Source organism: Hordeum vulgare, chromosome 5H (genome assembly GCF_904849725.1).
Source record: "Hordeum vulgare subsp. vulgare chromosome 5H, MorexV3_pseudomolecules_assembly, whole genome shotgun sequence".
Classification (NCBI taxonomy): domain Eukaryota; kingdom Viridiplantae; phylum Streptophyta; class Magnoliopsida; order Poales; family Poaceae; genus Hordeum; species Hordeum vulgare.
Window position 1 is genome coordinate 373,688,925 of NC_058522.1, and position 25,214 is coordinate 373,714,138.

Here is a 25,214-nt window from a genome sequence, read left to right on the forward strand (position 1 = left end):
GTCCGGTCCAATGACACTCTTCTGTGATAACACCGGGGCCATTGCAATAGCCAAGGTGCCCAGGTTTGACCGGAAGACGAAGCACATCAAACGCCGCTACAACTCCATCCAGGACCATGTCCAGAGTGGAGTAATAGAGATTTGTAGAGTACACACAGATCTGAATGTCGCAGTCCCGTTGACTAAACCTATTCCTCGAGCAAAACATGATCAACACCATAATGCTATGGGTGTTCGATACATCACAATGTAACTAGATTATTGACTCTAGTGCAAGTGGGACACTGTTGGAAATATGCCCTAGAGGCAATAATAAAATGGTTATTATCATATTTCCTTGTTCATGATAATTGTCCATTGTTCATGCTATAATTGTATTAACAGGAAACAGTAATACATGTGTGAATAAATAGATCACAATGTGTCCCTAGCAAACCTCTAGTTGGCTAGCTCGTTAGTCAATAGATGATCATGGTTTCCTGATCATGGGCATTAGATGTCATTGATAACGGGATCACATCATTGGGAGAATGATGTGATGGACAAGACCAAATCCTAAGCGTAGCACTAGGTCGTATTGTTTGTATGCTAAAGCTTTTCTAATGTCAAGTGTCTTTTCCTTCGACCGTGAGATTGTGCAACTCCCGGATACCGTAGGAGTGCTTTGGGTGTATCAAACGTCACAACGTAACTGGGTGACTATAAAGGTGCACTACGGGTACCTCTGAAAGTGTCTGTTGGGTTGGTACGAATCAAGATCGGGATTTGTCACTCCGTGTGACAGAGAGGTATCTCTGGGCCCACTCGATAGAACATCATCATGAGCTCAATGTGACTAAAGGAGTTAGTCACACGATGACGTGCTACGGAACGAGTAAAGAGAATTACCGGTAACGAGATTGAACAAGGTATAGGTATACCGACGATTGAATCTCGGGCAAGTTCTATATCAACAGACAAAGGGAATTGTATACGGGATTGATTGAATCCTTGAGATCGTGGTTCATGCAATGAGAGCATCGTGCAGCAAGTGGGAGCCACCATGGGTATCCAGACCCCGCTGATGGTTATTGGCCGGAGAGGTGTCTCCGTCATGTTTGCCTTTCTCCCGAACCCATAGGGTCTACACACTTAAGGTTCGATGACGCTAGGGTTATAGGGAATTGTTATAATAAGTTATCGAAAGTTGTTCGGAGTCTCGGATGAGATCCTGGACGTCACGAGGAGCTCCGGAATGGTCCGAACGTAAAGATTGATATATAAGACGGATGGTTTCGGACACCGGAAGTGTTTCGGGCGTCACCGGTAAGGTACCGGGACCACCGGGACCACCGGAAGTGGCCCCAGGGGTCCACCCGAAGGGGGCAATGAACCCGGGAGGCTAGCCAAGTGCGGGAGGGAACCAGCCCCTAGGTGGGCTGGTGCGCCCCCCACACTCAGCCCAAGGCGCAGGAGGTGGAGAGGGGGGAAACCCTAGGTGCTGGTGGGCCTAAGGCCCACCTAGGGGTGCACCACCCGTCCCCCTTGCCCTGGCCGCCGCACCTCCCATCTGGGGGGCTGCCGCACCACCTAGGGTGGGAACCCTAGGGGTGGCACCCCCCTCCCCTTCTCCTATATATAGTGGGCACTTTTGGGCTTTTGGAGACACAATTTTCCCTCTCCCTCGGCGCAGCCCTGCTCTTCTTTCTCCTCCACTCTGTCGGTGCTTGGCGAAGCCGTGCCGAGAGACCTCGTCTCTCCATCGACACCACGCCGTCGTGCTGCCGGAGATCTTCCCCAACCTCTCCCTCCTCCTTGATGGACTCCACGTGTGTTGAATGCAGAGGTGCCGTGGTTCGGCACTAGATCGGAATCACACCACGATCAGAATCGCCGCGAGTACGACTCCATCAACCGTGTTCTAGCAACACTTCCGATTAGCGATCTTGAAAGGTATGAAGATGCTCTTGCCCCTCTCTCGTTGTTTGTCTCTCCATAGGAAGATCTGAATATGCGTAGGAAAATTTTGAATTTATGCTATGTTACCCAACAATGCCATCGATGTATCTATGCATATCGGTATGCCATGCGTACGTGTGTTGTACTTGATATGCATGGGGTTCAAACACCTAGCCGTATGCCTTATAGCACTCCTTATGGGGAAATGCCCCTTTGTGATTCCACCGAGCCATGGTAGTTCGCTACTGCTCATGACACATTGGTTGACCGGCATGTGTCCTTCTTAGCTGTTGTGTCTGTCCCTTTGGGGAAATGTCACGCGGTGTAATGGAGTCCTTATAGCTTGCTACGACTCGTCTACACTCGTTGATGACCAACACCTACTTTGCTGGGTCATGTATGCCTGTCCCTGTATGGAACTGCCGCTTGAGTTTATGAATAGACATCTCGATCCGGGTTCTTTGACACTGGAATGCTAGCGACACAATTGCATACGCGAGTCAAAAGGCGCAAACGGTTCCGGCTAAGGTAAGGCTGGAGCCGTGGGGATAACCGTGCGTGAGACCGCAAAGAGATGTGATGTGTTACAGGCTGGATTCCTATGGCTTAGGATCGGGGTCCCGACAACGCTAAAATAGTAAAATACCAGAAAAGAAAAATATATAATAACTAAGATAACCGAAAGTATATTTTCTCATAAAACAATATTATTTTGAAAGTATTTTCAAATAGGAAATCAAACTAGCAACAAAATCAATTGCAAGTTATTATAGAACTAGAATTAATTTCATGCTATCAAATAAAATAAATTTTTGTTGTTGTTGAAAACCTACTGTTAACTAACAAAAATATAACTATTTACAAGTATAAAAGAAAACAAATTAAAAACAATTATAGCAAAAGAAATAGTAATAATCCTAGAAAGAACTAAAACAGAATCTACTTTACATAAAATAATGATTTAAATATTCCAAAAAATCTAAAATTTAACTCACTCATAAATAATATCACTAGCGGTCAGTTGCAAAAAGAATCAACTAAAAATCTTTGTTAAAATCCAGATATTAACAAAACAAGATTTAAACCCAATCTGTTTAAATTCAAAATTTAAATTTTCAAACATGGTCAAATTATATATCTACATAAACTACATAAAATTTGTGATCCAATGCAAAAAGAATCACCTAATTTGGAGTTATAGAATAAAAGTTATAAGGATTCTAAAATCAGGTTCAAATGTGTTTTCAGAATTAAAAACAGAAAAAAAAAGTATATGCGACGTGGCAGATTTCTATTGGCTGAGAGGTGTGCGTTGCTAGGACTAATCAACAAACAGCCGCAAAGTAAATAAAATGCTTCGGCTAAACTAAAAACCGATCGGTTCTTTTAAAAGAACCGAAGGGTTAGCTACGATCTAATCTGGGGCGTCGGTCCTAGATCTAATGGTGGAGGGGAAGGAAGGAGCTCAACACGGCTGCAAGGGGATCTCCGTGAGGTGTGCACCGGCCGAAGGGGAGGGTGGCGAGCTGGGGTGGTTCTGGTGGTTGGCGACGGTGGTGGAGGGGCCCAGGCGGCGTAGTGGAGCTGCCGACGGCGAGTGGTTCTGTCAGGTGCGCAGGGGGCGACGGAGGAGAGCTCTAGGAGCTGGCCGAGCTTCGGCCGAAGGAGAGCTCCGACAAGGGGGCGGCGGGCCGCGCTGTGGCGTGGGGAGGAGGGTTTTCGAGGGGAACGACGTGCGGAGGGGGGGCTGGTACTTATAGGCGCCTCGGGGTGGCAGGAGGAAAGTAAATTGGCAAGTATATTCCGAGGAAAATTTTTGTGGTTGAAATCTTGTGCCAAAAATAAAATTAAAATCAAAAACCAAAGGAAAATTCTAATGCCACATTCATTCAAATTCTTTATAGTTGAAGAAGTCGTGTTATCTTCTCTCACTGATTTTTAATGGATGAATTTGAATTCAAAAGAAAATGGGAAAGTCATTTTATTCCCTCTCATACAAAAGTTTTTAAAAGTTTCAAATTTCATCAAGTTTCAATCACTCAAACAATCAAACAATCAATCTAGTAAATATTATAACATACCAAAATTTGGGATGTTACAAACCTACCACACTTAAAATGAATCTCATCCTCGAGATTTGAAGAGGCTAGAAAGAAAAGGTTAGGGTTTGGGGGTCTTCTAAGAAATCCAGTCTCCTGCAAAGTGGGGTGCTACCACACTTAGAATGAGAGTTACTCGACCCTCAAAAATTTATAATCCTCTCGGATCTTGGCATCAGACTCCTCACATTATTCATACTAACACCTTTGGTGATGCTGTTGCGTTATATTCATAACGTTCCCCTCAAAATCCGATGTCTTTTGTGGATATAAGCTTCTTCCGTTACTAGGTCTTCTTGTCTTACAAGTCTTGTGATCATTCTAAGTAACAAATCGATGATTCTCATGGTGGTCTACCATTTGTGGTTATCCTGTAGTGAGAAGGGTCTTGGCTTCATCCTTACCATAAAAAATTTCCTACGCGTGAAAAAATTTCCATGTACATGGGTTTCATCATACCATTCTAAGGCTTAAACAAAACCTTCAAAGAGCGTCGTCTCTCGCTATGGGTAAGTCTCTCCGATTTACCATTCTGAATAGCAAGAGAATGATAAGAGTAAGTCGTCATGATGATCAATCCATTCCGCATTGAAATCATTACTCTGTATAAGGTTTAGCGAATCTCACATTCTAAAACTTGGGCATCCTCACAAGAGTTGCCAAATTTCTTTTATCCACGGTCGAAGTTTGGATAGTTCCAATAAGTTCTTCACGCTGAACAAAACATCTATCGTAACTTCACAACTCTCCCGTTTTTCGTATGCTCCTAAGAAAATGTTTGCTTATCCATCATAGCTTCTTCCAAGTTTATTTCTTCATAAAGGTAGTGCTTGATCCTTATTAGTCCCAGGGTCTGTGGGTTGCAGGCCCACTTTAACTCATACTTGGAATTTACTCTGCCTTTAAATCCTATAGTGTTTCATTCCATCATACTCTTGGGGTAACCATCATATAATAATAATCCTGAGACTTATTTTTGGTACACACGCCACTCTGTGGGATACTTTTTTTCCATTTGTGTGTTTACCATTAAAATGTATTTGTTCATCCATAAATCATATTCATTTCATATTCAATCCTTCATTACGTCTTTAATTTCTTCTCAAAACTCCAATTCAAAAGTACTTTATTACAAATGCTGCCATCCACATTGTTCGATATGGTCAAGCGTTTCTGCCAAGTTTATTCATTTGTCTCTCTTGGAGATACTTTAGTCCCACTGGAACTTTCTGAGGTGCTCCGTGAAATCATCCATCTTTTGCTTTATCATGGTGTCCATGAGCTTCATCTCCATCATCTCCGCATGCACTTCACCCAGGTATTCTTGGGTATCACGGAGTCTTGCTTCAAGTATTTATCCAATCTGACGTATGGCTTCCATGGCAGCTTGATGAACAGAATCAAAGAAGGTTGCTCGTGGTACACGTGAAATGAAAAAGTATTGCCCCATAGTCTTTGGACAAACTCCTTTCACATGGTGGAGGTGTACTTCCACATACCAATGTTCTACTCCACTTTCTATGAATGGGTAGCCTTTGCAGACTGTATCTCGTTCAAGATGAATGTGCTTCATCATGTCCTTCGGGATTTTTGGGTAATCATGATTACTAGTCAGGGTCATGATCGTTTCTGGGCCCTTAAGGAAGGACTCGTAGAGGGTTGTCATCTGCAGGTGTCAAAAAATGCGTACTCAAAAGAATGTATGTGTCTCCTTGGTAAAATATTGTTGACTTCCGAAAAGGGTTAGTGGGCATCTTGTCCCGGGGTTCAAGGTTCTAGGGATGAGACGGGTAAGAGAGAGAGAGGGAAAGTATACAAACAACATGAAGACACAAAAGTATCTAAACTCAAGTCCACACATTCATAAAGTTCAACCAATAATATAGTATCGCCACCCACATAAGGTTGGTATGGTCGATCACACAATACAGAATAACGTTCATCTATATTTCTCTCATGGGGGGGCTACTACTACTAAGCTATCTCATATCATGTCTTCATCATCAGTGGGCTTCTTCTGGTCAGGCTTGATCTTCTCAAGTTCTTCTGCCAGATATGCCCTATTGACGCGGAGTTTCCGATGTCGTCCTTATAGTTCCAGGAGTTGGTTCTTGAGCTTCTGGATTTCAACATCACTAGCATGTTCCATGGCTTTACTATTATTCAAGTCTTGACGAAGCTTCCGGATCTCGGGATCGTGTTTCTTCACATTGGCTACCTTCAGTTTCTCGGTCTTGAGACTCTCACGGAGTGCGTCATTCTCAAATAATTCTGAGAGAAGGTCCATCTGAAGGTTCTTGATATAATGTTCCAGTTCTTGATTATACACCAGTACAAGTGAAAGCTTCACCTTGTCCTGGTCTGTCAGTATGATGTGTGCTCCATCTGACTTCTGCCATCCAAGCCTTCCAAAGTAGTGAGTACCCAACTCAACACGATGATGATAGCTCAGACGTGTGATAGCATCATGAACAACAGTGTTCATGCCCATATCACAGTCATGGGTCAATGTGCCATAGTTGATGTATTCAGTCTTGGGCTCTTCTTTACGTCCAAAAACTTTAGTTCTGACACCCCAAAATCCAGACTTCCTCTTGGTCACCTTGATCTCCGGTATCGACAACTTCATCATATGCACCAACTCCATGAGAAACGGGCCTCCGAGAACATCTTCGTAGTGCTCTCTCTCATTCAGAGTGCTGCTCTCCATCTATAGTTTTGAAATAGGGAATGTTTAGTAAAAGAATGAAGAGGTACGAGAGTAGTGAAAACAAAAGTTGTTCCTATCAAGGTCTTCCTATTTCCAAGCCATTTCCTAGGGTCACGTCCTACAGTCAACATATGCTCTGATACCATATTTGTAGTGACCCGACTCAAAACGAGTTAAGCCTCTGTGTATCTGTGCCATCCCTGGATAAGTATGCTCGCACACATAGTACATCAATGTATATATCAAAGTGCAATCACGTGTAAATAACGTAAAACTGATATATACCTCAAAATGTCAGCGGAAACAGTCAAGGGAGTGGAGTCCCAATAAACACCAACGGCAGGTTGAGTGCACACCGTAACCCTGAATCGTACTCTTACTCGTCGAAGAAAATATCTGCAACATAAGACGTCGCAGCTGTGTAGGTCAGCATATTGAATATGCCGACAAGTCACAAAAGAGAGGGGTGAAAATATCATGTGTACTATATGCATATATGGCAGATGGGGCTGTAGTTTAAGTTTTGAGTAATGCAAAGTTTTCCTACAACAAGAGAGAGGGTAAAAGCAAAATTTACTACATTTTTGGTTGTTAATGAGAAGGTTCCACCAACCATTTCTCATACCCAAGTTATCAATATTACCCACATCAATAAGATTTAATGGTGTTGAGAATTCTTGATAGTTTCAGTTCCTTTGACTCAAGTTGTCCATGACCGTGGACACGGCTAATCGATTAGCTAGGTTTGAGTACTCTGCAGAGTTTTGCACACGTTCCCAACAAGATTTGATCACGTCCGTTGGAGTCCTCGCACTTCAGGGTGTTTGAGAACCGGATGATCAAAACATGGTCTTTCAGCGGGTTCCTGTGAGCCACTGTCGGTGCCCATCCAATCCTACGGTTCTTCTACATCTCGTAGCACCCCCCGTCCAGACTCACCACGTTGACCAACCAAGACAAAGCAAATAATGACTTGTGGCTGTGCAGGTAAGCCTTGGGTCTTGAAATATCCATCCATCTCTTTGTGCCTGGGTGAATCTTTCCGCAAGATGTCATGGCGCTTCCCCATGTATCCTGGTCCTCCGTTGGTTTCCCCAGGGAGCCCATCTGAACCGTCGTTCACCCTGAGGTATATTGCATTTTGAGGTATTGCAAGTCTTGGAGTCTTCAAGTATTGATTATTAAGTTCTCAAAACACTCATGATAAACACTCAACCGAACCCCGTCTACTAGGAGGATAGCAAAATAACGTCCTGGCCAAAGTAACAAGGGTTTAGGGGTGCCTATCATAACATACTACTCAATAACCAAAATTTCCAAGTACCTAATTGCATGCAATGGGTGAATAAGTTTGGAACTAATGCAATAAAACCATAGGTAAAAATATGATCAATGTGAACTTGCCTGGTAGGGTTGATGAAGATAGATATCGCTCTCAAGAAATAACTTGATAGGACTATTCGTCACTCTCCGATGAAATCTATATAATCAAACATAGTATTCACATAAGCACTCCTACTAACAATCATCCTAGCAATCAATTTAACAAAGAAAAATAAAAATTGATGTAATAAAATCAGAAAAAGCAAATAAAAACCAAACGAAACTTCAAAAAAAACTATGGAGTCTTCTACTACAACAATCACAAAATAGTTGTTGTCCTAGTTAAACTTAACAACAAATAAAACACTAAAATAGTAAAATAACAGAAAAAGAAAAATATAAAATAACTAAGATAACAGAAAGTATTTTTTTCTCATAAAACAATATTATTTTGGAAGTATTTTCAAATAAGAAATCAAACTAGCAACGAAATCAATTGCAAGTTATTATAGAACAAGAATTGATTTCATGCTATCAAATAAAATAAACTTTTATTGTAGTTGAAAACCTACTGTTAACTAACAAAAAAATAACTATTTACAAGTATAAAAGAAAACACATAAAAAACAGTTATAGCAAAAGAAATAGTAATAATCCTAGAATCAACTAAAACATAATCTATTTTACGTAAAATAATGATTTAAAATATTCCGAAAATTCTGAAATTTAACTCACTAATAAATAAGATCACTAGCGATCAGTAGCAAAAAGAATCAACTAAAAATCTATTTTTAAACTCCAGATATTAACAAAACAAAATTTAAACCAAATCTGTTTAAATTGAAATTTTAAATTTTCAAACATGGTCAAATTTTATATCTACAGAAACTACATAACATTTGTGATCCAATGCGAAAAGAATCACCTAATTTGGAGTTATAGAATAAAAGTTATAAGGATTCTAAAATCAGGTTCAAATCTGTTTTCAGAATTAAAAACAGAAAAGGAATAAAAAGTATAGGCGGCGTGGTAGATTTCTATTGGCTCAGAGGTGTGCATTGCTAGGACTAATCAACAAACGGCCGCAAAGTAAATAAAACGCTTCGTCTAAACTAATAACCGGTCGGTCCTAGATCTAATGGTGGAGGGGAAGGAGGGAGCTCACCACAGCTGCAGGGGGATCTCCGGCGAGGTGTGCACCGACCGAAGGGGAGGGTGGCGAGCTGGGGTGGTTCCGGTGGTTGGCGACGGTGGTGGAGGGGCCCAGGCGGCGAAGCGGAGCTGCGGGCGGCGAGTAGTGGTGTCGGGTGGCGCCGGGGGCGACGGAGGAGAGGTCCAGGAGCTGGTCGAGCTTCGGCCGAAGGAGAGCTTTGGCGAGGCGGCGTCGGGCGGCGCTGGGGCATGGGGAGGAGGGGCTTTCGAGGGAACGAAGTGCGGAGGGGGGCTGGTACTTATAGGTGCCTCGGGGTGGCAGGAGGGAAGGAAATTGGCAGATCGGGGAAAGGGGATCAGGCGCCCTGTTTCCATGGCAGGAGCAACGCAGGGAAGAAAAGAACGGTAGGAAGAAGAAGAAAGAATCGGGCCTGATTCGGTTTTCCTAACTGGCCCATGATAGCTTTCCGAAAAACATTTCGTTTCCTTTTTATTTAAAGCAGGAAGGAAAACTTCAAAATGAAATAAATATTTTTTCCGAAAATATAAGTATCATATATCCAAATTTAGTCTTTTAAAATTTTTGGCACTATTTTTCTTCTGACTTTTCTTTTTTTTGGGGTGTCATGTTACCTCCTCTCTTTCTTGCTTGGCAAGTATATTGTCAGGAAAGAATTTGTGGTTGAAATCTTGTGCCAAAAATTAAATTCAAATCAAAAACCAAAGGAAAATTCTAATGCCACATTTATTCAAATTCTTTATAGTTGAAGAAGTCATGTTATCTTCTCTCACTAATTTGAAGTCGATGAATTTGACTTCAAAAGAAAATGGGAAAGTCATTTTATTCCCTCTCATTCAAAATTTTAAAAAGTTTAAAATTTCACTCAAGTTTCAATCACTCAAACAAAATAACAATCAATCTAGTAAATATTATAACATACCAAAATTTGGGATGTTACAACACTCGATCCAATAAATCTGTTTTGTGACATCACTGCTGCCATTGCTCTTGCCAAGGCAACAAGGTTTCACAAGAGGACCACACACATAAAACGACGCTTCAATGCCATCCGAGATTACATCAAGGAGGAGGACATAAATATTTGCGAAGTGCACATGGATCTAAATGTTGCAGACCCGTTGACTAAGCCTCTACCACGAGCTAAACATGACCAACACCGGAACTATATGGGTGTTAAGTTTGTTACATTGTAAATCACATAGAGATGTGATGCTAGATTATTGACTCTAGTGCAAGTGGGAGATTGTTGGAAATATTCCCTAGAGTCAATAATAAATTAGTTATTATTATATTTCCTGTTTCAAGATAATCATTTATTATCCATGCTATAATTGTATTGAATGGAAACATAAATACATGTGTGGATCCATAGACAAAATACTGTCCCTAGTAAGGCTCTAGTTAACTAGCTCGTTGATCAAAGATGGTTAAGATTTCCTGGCCATAGACAAGTGTTGTCACTTGATAATGGGATCACATCATTAGGAGAATGATGTGATGGACAAGACCAAAACTATAAATGTAGCATGTGATTGTGTTATTGTGTCATTAGGAGATCATGTAACTCACTAACACTGGAGGAATGCTTTCTGTGTATCAAACATCACAGCGTTACTAGGTGACTATAAAGGTGCTCTAGAGTTATATCTGAAGGTCTCCGTTGAGTTAGCATGGAATAAGACTGGGATTTCACTACTGGAATCGGAGAATTTGCCATCTGCTGCTTCTTTGTCGTCTGCTGCCTGATGGCAAAGACACTCTTTGCCATCAGCTACCCGAAACCTGACGGCAAAGAGCAGGTTGATGGCAAAGAGTGTCTTTGCCATCTGCTTCCTCTTTGCCGTTTGCTAGCTGACGGCAAAGCACATGCAGGCAGACGGCAAAGAACCCACCCCACACCGCCCTCTAACCCATAACGGTCACCCTCTTTGCCGTTAGCCTGTTACCCCTTTGCCGTCGGGGGCAGACGGCAAAGCGCCCACTAGACCTAACGTCGTCAAACCCCACCCCACCCCCTCTCCCCCCGGTAACGGCTCACCACAACCCGTGACTCTCTCCCTGCACCGCCGCCGGAGCTCGTCCTCCCTCCTCCCTCCTTCCCGCGACCCGCCGCCGGAGCTCGCCCCTCCTCCTCCCTGCGACCCCCTCCTCCACCAACGTGCCCCTGCTCCACCACCGCCCCCTCCTCTCCGTTCCCCTGCTCCACCACCGCCCCCGACTCTCTCCCTGCACCGCCGCCGGAGCTCGTCCTCCCTCCTCCCTCCTCCCTGCGACCCGTCGCCGGAGCTCGCCCCTCCTCCTCCCTGCGACTCCCTCCTCCACCATCGTGCCCCTGCTCCACCACCGCCACCTCCTCTCCGTTCCCCTGCTCCACCAGCGCCCCCTCTTCCCTGCGACCCCCTGCTCCACCACCGCCCCTCCTCTCCGTGCCCCTGGGCCACCTTGCAGCCGGCATTTCCCCCGAGCTCCACCTCGTTGCTGACGTCTCCCCTAGCCACTTGTAAGTCCTCCGGCCCTCCTTTCCTCTCTTTGCCTCTTTGCTAAGGGTAATTTAGTTAAGTTTAGTGACTTAGGTTAATTTAGTTAGGTTATTGTTATTAGGTTCTTGTTGCTATTAGGTTCTTACTTTAAGTTGTTTAGGTTAATTTTGTTAAGTTACTTAGGTTAATTTTTATTAGGTTCTTAGGTTAAGTTACTTAGGTTAATTCTTATAAGGTTGCAAATTTTTCTTCAAGTTTCATATAGGCTATTTAAAGAAAAAAAACAGAATTGATTACCACTAGTTCCAAATATTGCGAAGAAAAAAGACTCTTGCATTTTGCTTCAAGTTATATATTGTTCTTCCTATTATATGAGAATTTGAAGTGGACATGTCATATGTGGACATGTGATTTGGACACGTGATATTTTGAATTGAGACATGTCATGCCGAAATTTCCCGTGAAAGAAGAAGAAGAGGAGAGGAGGAGGAGAAAAGGAGAGGAGGAGGAGGAGGAGAAGAGGAGAGGAGGAGGAGGAGGATGAGAAAAAGAAGAAGAGGAGAGGAGGAGGAGGAGGAGAAAAGGAGAGGAGGAGGAGGAGGAGAAGAGGAGAGGAGGAGGAGGAGGAGGAGGAGGAGGAGAAGGCCAAGGACCTTCTAGTCCTTCTCCTCCTCCTCCTTCTCCTCCTTCTCCTCCTTCTTGATTTCTTCTTCTTCTCCTCCTCCTTCTCTTTCTTCTCCTCTTTCATATTATCCTTGCTTTAATTTCCCCAACAATGATATAATTAGCCCATTTAGATCCAAAATACTATAACAAGCTCAAGATGGCATAAGAACCTTGGTTAGCTCATGAATATTATATACTTAGCTTGTTTTCCTCTAAAATGGGGTAATTAGCCCATTTAGCTCCAAAAAGACATAATTAGGTAATTTAGCTCCAACAAGAGGAGAAGAGGAGAAGAAATAGGCAAAATGAAAAGAAAGAAGAAGAAGAAGAAGAGAAGAAGGAGAAGGAGGAGGAGGAGGAGGAGGGGGAGGAGAAGGCCAAGGACCTTATAGTCCTTCTCCTCCTCCTCGTTCTCCTCGTTCTCCTCCTTCTTCTCGATTTCTTCTTCTTCTCCTCCTTCTTCTCGATTTCTTCTTCTTCTCCCCCTCCTCCTCTTTCTTCTCCTCTTTCATATTATCCTGGCTTTAATTAAACCAACAATGACATAATTAGCCCATTTAGCTCCAAAATACCATAATAAGCTCAAAATGGCATAAGAACCTTGGTTAGCTCATGAATATTATATACTTAGCTTGTTTTCCTCTAAAATTGGATAATTAGCCCATTTAGCTCCAAAAAGACATAATTAGTTAATTTAGCTCCAACAAGAGGAGAAGAGGAGAAGAAATAGGCAAAATGAAAAGAAAGAAGAAGAAGAAGAAGAAGAAGAGAAGAAGGAGAAGGAGGAGGAGGAGGAGGAGGAGAAGGCCAAGGACCTTCTAGTCCTCCTCTTCCTCCTCCTTCTTATCCTTCTCCTCCTTCTTCTTGATTTCTTGTTATTCTCCTCCTCCTCCTATTTCTTCTCCTCTTTCATATTATCCTTGCTTTAATTAACCCAACAATGACATAATTAGCCCATTTAGCTCCAAAATAGCATAATAAGCTCAAAATGGCATAAGAACCTTGGTTAGCTCATGAATATTATATACTTAGCTTGTTTTCCTCTAAAATGGGATAATTAGCCCATTTAGCTCCAAAAGACATAGTTAGGTAATTTAGCTCCAACAAGAGGATAAGAGGAGAAGAAATAGGCAAAATGAAAAGAAAGAAGAAGAAGAAGAAGAGAAGAAGGAGAAGGAGGAGAAGGAGCAGGAGGAGGAGAAGGCCAAGGACCTTCTAGTCCTTCTCCTCCTCCTCCTTCTCCTCCTTCTCCTCCTTCTTCTCGATTTCTTCTTCTTCTCCTCCTCCTCCTCTTTCTTCTCCTCTTTCATATTATCCTGGCTTTAATTAACCCAACAATGACATAATTAGCCCATTTAGCTCCAAAATACCATAATAAGCTCAAAATGGCATAAGAACCTTGGTTAGCTCATGAATATTATATACTTAGCTTGTTTTCCTCTAAAATTGGATAATTAGCCCATTTAGCTCCAAAAAGACATAATTAGGTAATTTAGCTCCAACAAGAGGAGAAGAGGAGAAGAAATAGGCAAAATGAAAAGAAAGAAGAAGAAGAAGAAGAAGAAGAGAAGAAGGAGAAGGAGGAGGAGGAGGAGGAGGAGGAGAAGGCCAAGGACCTTCTAGTCCTCCTCTTCCTCCTCCTTCTTATCCTTCTCCTCCTTCTTCTTGATTTCTTGTTCTTCTCCTCCTCCTCCTATTTCTTCTCCTCTTTCATATTATCCTTGCTTTAATTAACCCAACAATGACATAATTAGCCCATTTAGCTCCAAAATAGCATAATAAGCTCAAAATGGCATAAGAACCTTGGTTAGCTCATGAATATTATATACTTAGCTTGTTTTCCTCTAAAATGGGATAATTAGCCAATTTAGCTCCAAAAGACATAGTTAGGTAATTTAGCTCCAACAAGAGGATAAGAGGTGAAGAAATAGGCAAAATGAAAAGAAAGAAGAAGAAGAAGAAGAGAAGAAGGAGAAGGAGGAGAAGGAGCAGGAGGAGGAGAAGGCCAAGGACCTTCTAGTCCTTCTCCTCCTCCTCCTTCTCCTCCTTCTCCTCCTTCTTCTTGATTTCTTCTTCTCCTCCTCCTCCTCCTATTTCTTCTCCTCTTTCATATTATCCTTGCTTTAATTTCCCCAACAATGACATAATTAGCCCATTTAGCTCCAAAATACCATAATAAGCTCAAAATGGCATAAGAACCTTGGTTAGCTCATGAATATTATATACTTAGCTTGTTTTCCTCTAAAATCAGATAATTAGCCCATTTAGCTGCAAAAAGACATAATTAGGCAATTTAGCTCCAACAAGAGGAGAAGAGGAGAAGAAATAGGCAAAATGAAAAGAAAGAAGAAGAAGAAGAAGAAGAAGAAGAGAAGAAGGAGAAGGAGGAGGAGGAGGAGGAGGAGAAGGCCAAGGACCTTCTAGTCCTTCTCCTCCTCCTCCTCCTCCTCCTTCTCCTCCGTCTTATTGATTTCTTATTCTTCTCCTCCTCGTCCTCTTTTTCTCCTCGTTCATATTATCCTTGCTTTAATTTCCCCAACAATGACATAATTAGCCCATTTAGCTCCAAAATACCATAATAAGCTCAAAATGGCATAAGAACCTTGGGTGAGCTCATGAATATTATATACTTAGCTTGTTTTCTTCTAAAATGGGATAATTAACCCATTTAGCTCCAAAAAGACATAATTAGGTAATTTAGCTCCAACAAGAGGAGAACAGGAGAATAAATATGCAAAATGAAAAGAAAGAAGGAGAAGAAGAAGAAGAAGAGAAGAAGGAGAAGGAGGAGGAGGAGAAGGCCAAGGACCTTCTAGTCCTTCTCCTCCTCCTCCTTCTGCTCCTTGTCCTCCTTCTTGATTTCTTCTTCTTGTCCCCCTCCTCCTCTTTCTTCTCCTCTTTCATATTATCCTTGCTTTAATTAACCCAACAATGACATAATTAGCCCATTTAGCTCCAAAATGCCATAATAAGCTCAAAATGGCATAAGAACCTTGGTTAGCTCATGAATATTATATTCTTAGCTTGTTTTCCTCTAAAATGGGATAATTAGCCCATTTAGCTCCAAAAAGACATAATTAGATAGTTTAGCTCCAACAAGAGGAGAACAGGAGAATAAATAGGAAAAATGAAAAGAAAGAAAGAAGAAGAAGAAGAAGAGAAGAAGAGAAGAAAAATACCTTCTCCTCCTTCTCCTTCTTCTCCTCCTCCTCCTTCTCCTCCTTCTCCTCCTTTTTGATTTTTTCTTCTTCTCATCCTCCTCCTCTTTCTTCTCCTCTTTCATATTATCCTTGCTTTAATTTCCCCAACAATAACATAATTAGCCCATTTAGCTCCAAAATGCCATAATAACCTCAAAATGGCATAAGAACCTTGGTTAGCTCATGAATATTATATACTTAGCTTGTTTTCCTCTAAAATGACATAATTGGAATATTTGTGTTGATCGGGTGGATTTACATGTGATAGTTGTCTCGCCGCTGTGAGGTCTGCTGTGCGAGGACCTTCCCGTGCGTTGTACGAGCTCCGCCCCTGCATTCGTGGGCCAGTACAAATTTCATCTCCTCCCCGCCCCTTCATTTACTGTGGCTCGGTTTCCGGATGAAACTTTCTAGATTTAGGTAATTCCATTAATTTATCAGTATGCGTGACCAGTATGCATGACCAGTATGCATCTCCCGTTCGAAAGGGAGACATCTATAAATATGCATGTCTTTGCATATATATAACCGCCATCCTTTCGAATTGTCCAACATTATCCATGGACAGCCCGAGTATGTGTAGATTGTGTTCGTTTTCCCGTATGCTATGCTCTGGATCCGATGCGGAATTTCGTCAGTGCCTCCCCCGTTGTTCTACGGATGCACATCCTCTATGTTTATTGCGGAGACGTGTATCAGGAGAACACCGGGGAGGTGCTGCCGAAATTTTGCGTTGGATCCGGAGCAGAGCATGGGAAAACGAACCCAATCTACACATACTCGGGTGGGATTAGGACCTATCTTTACCTATTAGCGTGTAGGTTGCCTGGACGTAATAAAAATGGCGAACCTTATTAACCGGTGAATATAAATGCTAAATTATATATAAATATATTTCTTCTGTCTTTAGTAGCTACGCAAGATGAGTGATCGTGCGTGGATGTATACCGGTCACCCTAGTCAGAAAGAGATGACGAAATAATGGTTTGTAAAAACAAAGGAATTTGTGAAAAACTGTATTCGCAAATGGCCAGGAAAGAAACTATTGCCCCTGTCCTGGATGCGACAACTATAAAAAGACGACAGAGGCTGTAATGATTAAACACTTGCAAAGGAGGGGTTTTAAGCCTAATTATACGGTGTGGACATTTGATGGTGAGTCTATACAACGCACAAGAGCTGAGGTGGTCCGTCGTCGCACGGACGAGCATGGTACCGGGATCGAAGACATGGTGCAAGACTTTGATGATGCTCGGGATTCGGAAGATGAGATGGAGGAATCTGCAAAGGCCTTTTATGAAATGTTGGAGTCTTCAAAACGTCCTCTCCATGAGCACACTGAGCCCTGTCAGCTGGATGCAATTGCACAAGTAATGGCTCTGAAGGCTCAGTTAAACTTGGGAAGAGAATGCTACGACGCGATGATGACACTATTTGCACGTTTCCTACCCAAAGGCCATGTCATGCCTGCAAACCTGTACCAGTCGGACAAAATACTTCGTGTACTTAAGATGCCCTATGAGAAGATAGATGCATGTGAGAAAGGATGTGTCTTATTTAGGAAGGAGTATGCACACTTGGACTATTGTCCCGATAGCGAGTCTTGCAGGTATCTTGTGGTAGACAACGGTATGGGCGAGAAGAGGCAGACCAAAATCGCAGTTAGTGTTCTTCGGTATATGCCAATCGTACCAAGACTTCAACGTCTTTTCATGGTCGAAGAGACAGCCAGACAGATGACATGGCACAAATTGGGCAAAAGAAACGAACTAGATGCGGATGGGAATAAGATGATGGTACACACATCGGATGGGGAAGCGTGGAAACATGTCGATGGATTGCATCAGGATAAAGCGGCAGATCCAAGGAATCCTCGAGTCTGCGCCGCCACGGATGGTTTTAATCCCTTCGGCATGACGGCAACCCAATACAGTTGTTGGCCTGTATTTGTCATTCCACTCAATCTCCCCCCCCCCCCCCGCGTAGATTATGCAAAGAAAGAACATATTTCTGACGTTGATAATTCTAGGGCCCAATTATCCGGGGAAGAATATGAATGTGTACCTGCAACCGCTTAAGGATGAATTGGAAGAAGCTTGGGAAAATGGGGTCAAGACATATGATGCCGCTAGAAAAGAAAACTTCAAAATGCATGTGTGGTACATGTACTCTATGCATGACTTGCCAGCGTATGCGCTATTCTCTGGATGGTGTGTGCATGGAAGGTTACCGTGCCCCCAATGCAAGGCAGCTCTTCAGTTTCATTGGTTGCAGGAGGGTCGGAAGTATTCTTGCTTTGACTTGCATAGACAGTTCCTGGATCCTGACCATCAGTTCAGAAAAGACAAGAAGAACTTTACCAAAGGTAAAGTTGTCAAAAACTTGGCACCACCTGCGTTCACAGGCCAACAGATCCTGGATCAGTTAAATGCCCTCGAGCCTGATCCAGAGCGTCCAGGGTATTTCAAGGGTTATAATTCAAAACACGCCTGGACTCACAAGCCATGCTTCTGGGATCTGCCTTACTTCAAAGACCACCTTCTTCCACACAATATCGACATGATGCACACTGAAAAGAATATCGGAGAGGCTATTTTTGGTACATTGTTCGACATAGATGGGAAGACAAAGGATAATATTAAGGCTAGAGTCGATCAAGAGACACTATGTCATAGACCGTTGCAAAACATGCGAGAAGGCAAAGGAAAGCAGAAGTGGTCGAAGCCAAAGGCCTGGTTCAATCTTGGAAGGCCAGCTGTGAGGGAAATTATCTTGTGGGTCAAAATGCACTTGATGTTCCCCGATGGGTATGCAGCGAATCTAAAGAGGGAAGCGAGTCTTGAAAAAATAAAAATCTTTGGTCTCAAGAGTCATGATTGGCACATATGGCTAGAGCGGGTAATGCCGGTGATGTTACGTGGCTTTATTCCTGAGGATGAATGGCTAGTACTGGCGGAGCTGAGCTATTTCTTCCGTGTTCTTTGTGCGAAAGAATTGTCGCTTAGCGTGGTAGAAGACATGGAGGAGTTTGCACCGGAGTTGTTGTGCAAGTTAGAGAAGATCTTTCCACTGGGCTTCTTTCATCCAATGCAGCATTTGATATTACATCTACCGACCGAGGCAAGATTGGGTGGTCCCGTGCAAGATCGTTGGTGCTATGCATGTCACATCCCTGACACCTTAAGAAAGTTAGCTTTGTGCTCATGTTTTCTTTACATTGCATCCAAGAAATTTTCAACAAGAACAAAGCAAGTGGTGAAGGAAAATGCTAAAAACCCTAGCCACTTCTCAAAATAAGGAAAATACACACTAGTTAAAATCAATGAACCCAAAATGGCCTCAAGAAAAGTTCAATCTTTCTGTTAAATCATGAAAGTAAATGAGCAATGAAGAAAACCATTTACTTGACACTTTAAGCATTTTAAATAAATGCAAAAAGCTACTGTTCTCAAGTTTTAAATTTGAAATCAGAAACTTTAAGTTTTCAAAAATGTTGAAAACTTTAGGATTGATTGGATACTTTCCAACTAATATTTTGGTGTGTTCAAAATAGTTTTTACAAACTATTTTGGGAGCTGAAATAAATAGCAAATAATTAGTTGTCAAAACAGAAACAAAACAGAAAAGAAAAGAGAAAGAATGAGAAAACTCTTACCTGTCGCCGACCCAGCCCACCAGGGGCTCCCCGGTCATCTTCCTCCTCCTCCTAGTAGGCACGGGAGAAGATGAGCACGGCGGCCGAGCCGGCCACCTCCTGCCTGCCTGCCCGCTGCTGGAGGCCTCCAGGAGCGCCAGCGCGACGCCTGCGCCTTCTTATCCTCCTCCACGCGGCTCTATCCTCTTCCCTAAGACTCGATCCCCTTTCCCCCTCTCGGATCTCTCTCTTCCCGAAGCTCCGATCACCGTCGATCTGTCATCTCCCGGTCCTCCCCGACCCTGCTGGCAACCTCACAAGTTCTGTCGTGGGCTCCTCTTCCTGTTCCCCCTCTTCCCGAGGCTTTCCCCCTCCTTTAACCACGTTAGCCGCCGGAGCCCGAAGGACCTCGTCGCCGGCCATGTCATTGCCGTCGATGTGGTACTCAGCTCGCGAGGCCGAGCTCAGGAATGAGCTCCTCGAGCTCTGTAGATGGCGTAGGGCCTCTCTCCCAGCTCTCTAGTCCCCTGCATCGGCACTTCTGTCGGTGCCCGAGCCGCAGCCGCCGCTGACCTCATCGCCGGCATGGATTCCTGTGACCTCCGGGTCCAGCTCCACCCCCTTTAGATGCACTTCTGTCGGTGCCCGAGCCGCAGCCGCCGCTGACCTCATCGCCGGCATGGATTCCTGTGACCTCCGGGTCCAGCTCCACCCCCTTTAGATGCGGCATTTCACTAGCTGCCCGTAGCTCTATTCTGCGCCCAAAACCGACGGCCGTAGCACTGTTTGGCTCTCTCCGGCGAGCCCTCCGCCGCGCCCGTGGTCGCCACCGGCCATACTCCGGTGGGGGCCGACGTGGCCAACCTAATCCAGCAGTTTAAATGCTTAATCTCTCGCTGACAATGGGCCCAAGGACAAGTCAAACTCAGTTAGGGGCTGGTCAGCGCGGGATTAACCCCTGAGAGGCTGACCAGTGGGTCCCCCGTGTCAGGTTTGACCTGAACAGGTCAGTTGACCTGCTGATGTCAGGCTGATGCAATAAAGGGATTTTTCCAGTATAAAAATAATTCCAGAAATGTTTAAAACTTCAAAAATTCGGAGAAATTAATCTGTAACTCCAATGAAAATAATTTATATATGAAAAAGTATCAGAAAAATTCAAGGAATCTGAATATGTCGTTACAGAACCCAAACATGTAGATTAATAAATAAGTGAATTCTTATAAATACTTTATAAATGGAATATGGAAAATATTTAAATTTCACTAGGATTGACATGATCAAATACTGTCCTAATTACAAACCAGCAACCTAACATGTCATTCCATGCATGTTAACATCAAGTTGATCTGAGCATCAGGTCGAATCAATTAAAATGGTATCCGAGAATACCTCGTTTGAAGTGATATTTGAATGTGATTCAAATCAACTTCAAACCTAATACATGTTAGTTATAATAGTATATCACCTTGCGTTCTCATGCCATGCTCATGCATCATCTTGATTGCATATGTTTGATATTGATTGTTGTCATTCCTTTCAGTAGGCTCCGCTCCCCCGGATTCCACCGAATATCCGTCTGACGGATATTGTCACTCCTCTGAGCAACAAGGCAAGCAACCATTTTGATCATCCCGATAAATCCCATGTTCTTGCTCCTGCACTTACTTATTGCATTAGGATCAAATGCTTCAACTGCTTTTGCCACGTTAGTTGAACCCACTTCCTTTGCATGACCTATCCTTGTCACAGTAAATAGCCGAACCTTGCAACCTAGAATACCTGGTAGTTGCTTGAGCCATGATGTGTCTTATCCTGCTATGCATGATGTGCTTAGAGTTGTGTATGGTTTGTCATCTGGGAGATGAACAGAATTGTGAGAATGTGTTCGGTAAGCAAAGGTTGTGTGTTGAACCTGATTTGGTAAAGGTACCGGTGAAAGCCTGTGTAGGAGTACATGGCGGGTTGTTTCATTGGAACCGTCCTTAGGAGCTGAGTTCCGTGTATGTAATCCAAGACGAGATACTACCACATGCTGGGCCTTGAAATATGACCCCGCTCGACCTATTAATCGCTTAGTACTCAGTCCTGGAGTTGCAAGTAGTTTCTGGTGTTTATAGTCATGCTGGAGGCCGTGCATGGTGCTGACCTGAGAGGTGGGCTGTGATGCGGTAGGCAGTGGCACGGTGTACCAAGTGGCACCCGGATGGTGGGCTTGGGAACCCTGCGCACATCGTTTGGGGCCGTGGCGGAAACCTCGGCCGGACTTCCGTGCGGGTTACCCTCAGATAGGCGATAAACTTGGACTAGGTACTCGTGTGGTTAACGGTTGTGGCCGACTCCCTCGCTAGGCTTCCGCTTGAAGGTTGCCGAGGTGCGTGACGTGCACATGGCGATAAGTGGCGGGAGCGTGTGTGACGAAGTACCCCCCTGCAGGATTATGATCTATCCGAATAGCCGCGTCCGCGGATATGGACTACTTGGAGACATGTGTTGTTCACACATAACTTCAATGGCTACTCATAAAATTGTGAAGATAAGCGTGAGTGTCGTGGATGGCATTTCCGTATGGAGACGGAATGATTCCACGATGGTGTATTGTTGTGGTGTTAGTGGACTTGTGTGCGAGAAATCAAGTTGTCAAAATTATTTAAAAATGCAAGTTGTCTAGCCACGAGTCAAATGCTCGCTTTCCGCATGAAACCCCACAATACCTTGTTGATACATTGCATGAGTAGTTAGTTATCCTAAAGTCTTGTTAAGTACCTCCGTACTCATGTTTGCTTAATAAATTATGCAGAGGTTGCTAATGACCCTAACAGAGGGTTATTCATAGACATCGACAACGACGAGTAGCTGGTGTCCCAGCTACGATCTGGCCCTAGGTTGGGTCTGTAGTATAGTCAGGCCATGTGCCTTCTAGTTGCACCTGTCTGTACCCAGACAGTTTTAAGCACTTCCGCTGGCTTGTAACTGAATGACTGCTATTATGGGTCGTGAGACCCTTACTGTGTAATATTATGTGTGTGGCTCTTCCGAGCCACTTAAATAAAGCTTGTATGTTTATGCTTATGTTGTGATGCCATCAATGTATCTATACATATCGGTATGCCATGCGTACGTGTGTCATACTTGATATCTATGGGGTTCGATTACCTAGCCGTAATCTTTAGTAGCACTCCTTACAGGGAAATGCCCCTTTGTGATCCAACGAGCCATGGTAGTTCGCTACTGCTCCGGGCACATTGGTTGACCGGCATGTGTCCTTCTTAGCTGTTGTGTCTGTCCCCTTTGGCGAAATGTCACGCGATGTAAGGGAGTCCTTGTAGCTTGCTACGACTCGTCTACATTCACTGGTGATCGACACCTGCTTTGTTGGGTCATCTATGCCTGTTCCTGTTCGGAACTGCCGCTTGAGTTTATGACTAGAAAAGTTGACCCGGGTTCTTTGACATTGGAATGCTAGCGACACAATTGCATACGCGAGTCAAAAGGCGCAAACGGTCCCGGCTAAGGTAAGGCTGCAACTGTGGGGATAACCGTGCGTGAGACCGCAAAGAAATGTGATGTGTTACAGGCTCGATTCCTATGGCTTAGGATCGGGGTCCCGACAGCGTTGTTATGAAAGCCTAACTGACTGTAGGATTACTAAGCCAAACTGGTCGAAGTTGACTCTAGAATTGCTTTAGTTATATATAAGGGAATTGTTTGTGGAAGGGAACGTAAGACTCTTGTTCCCTTCTCAAGTTATTCTATTCTGGTCATCCTCGTCTTTTCTGCGGGAATTAAGGACTAGGTTACTCATCCTCTTCTAGGCTCGTGTTTCTGATCGGTAGATTATAGGACTACGGGTCAAGAGATATTTGGGTTTCTTTTATTCCTAGGAAGCAGGAAGTAAGTTTGATGATCAGAGAGTTGAACTTGATAGTTGAGTGGTTACGCTATTCCATTTTTGGGTTGTCTCAAAATTTGTTTTTGAGCATTTACAGCCGTTATGCTGTCCAATTTTGCATTCGGAGATCTAATGCTTTTGCATTACTCTCTATTTACAGATGCCTGGCCGACCTTCTCGTCAGGTGGTACGTCTGACCAGGTGCATTGATGTACCGGGTCATAAGGCCATGCTAGTCAGGGAGATGTCGTTGTGCGGTTACCGCTGGTACCCCGAGTACACAGTGGAGGAACAGTACCGAGACTTCAACGAGAGCCAGTATATCTGCACTGTTAGGGTATTTCCAGACTACCCTGGAGCTGAGGAGCCAATCCATTGGTCCTATGGGTTGGGAGTCACTGTTGACATGGCAGTACAAGATGCTGCCTATTCAATGCTGACCATTATGAGAGCGAGACATGCATTGCTGCAGAATTCAGAGTTCTGCTATGTTCCGACCTCTCGCCTGGTGAAGAGGGATACCTCAGTGGAGTCTATTTTGATTCTTCTATGGAGGATCCACTACTGCAGTCCACTGTTGAGATGCTAGAGAACACAAACAGGGATGCTCGTGCTCTCCGCATGGAGCTTTATGCTACCCGTGCCCGTCTGTGGACGGCTTTGACGCAGCTGGCACCGGTAGTCTAGATAGGGTACGGAGATTTGAAGATGGTGAACCCTGTTAGGACTCATCTTCCGGCCCACGTTGACTGGACAACTATAGGAGGAGTCACCCCTCTTCGGGGGCCCCTCTTACCACCAGTCAGGGGACCAAGGCCACATCCGTGTCCTTATGGATCCCAGGGATCTCAGGCTAGAGTGTTTCCAGATTCGCAGGTTGAGCTTCCAGGTCATGGAGGTAATCTCTATGAGATGTTCTATGCGGATGCCTGAGCTGTGAGCGGAAGGATAGTATGGTAGTAGCCGTACGTGCACAGTCCTGTGTGACTTGTGAAGTATGCCTGTGATGTGAAATGAATTCCGGAGGCCTAGATAAATAATGTATAGGAAGCTTGTAAGCCTCTGATGAGTAGTTTCATAATTTCAGTAGTTTGCCCTTCGGTTAAGGTTGTACTGAACTATGTAAGGGTGTGTATGAACCATGGTGTATATATAGTAGTTGCTTGTTACCATGATGTTCGGATATTCATTTCCGCATTCCGTGTGTTCACTACATTCTTAATCCATAGCTAGTATTGCTATGATATTGGTCTAAGCTGTGAGTTTGTTTGTCAGGATGGTGTTCACCAGGTTGAACCGTGCCCCTGCTCATGAGCAAGGCGAGGGTAGTCGAGCGTCGCAGGAAGACCTGCCTCACCCGCCCTCTCCAGCGGAAGTTATGCTTGAGGCAGAGAGAAACAAAAGAGAGACCAACCGACTGTTAGAGCGTATTGAGCAGAATACGGCTCGTCAGCCTAGGAATGCTGCAGTGTCCCTCAACGACTTTGTGAAGCTGAATCCTCCAAAGTTTCATCACTCCGTCGATCCCCTCGACGCTGATGACTGGCTGTGCAACATCTCACGCAAGATTCTGTCACACCCCAATTTTGGCTTTCCTGATTAAGTAACTTGTTTCAAAATTTAGGACCAGTTAAAATTTTTGTGAATGTTTGTGGTGCTTGGAGTGACTATTGTCTGTCTGATTGTTTTGCATATGATTGATTCCCATTTAATCTTGTCACTCTCCTAATCATCTCCTCATACCATGATCTCCTGCCTAATGATCATGCCATGTGTTTAGGAAAAATATCTGTTTTTACCAAATATTATTTTCACCAAAAAGCTTTTCTATTGGATTAAACTTGCAAACCCCTGAGATGAGGTTTGTACTACAAGTCCTCAAATTAGGGAGTTTCTTTTGCACCAAAACTTTTATTTAAAATCTATTATCAAAATGACTTCCAAAAACCATCTTATTATTATTTTAAAATTTATTTTATTATTTTATTTAAAAGCCTTTGTGAGAGGCCAGAAATGGTCTCTTATGAAGGAAAGTTATTTTTATTGCTTTCAAAATATTTAAGAAAATTTAGGGAAACTCAGTGGATATATTTTCTTC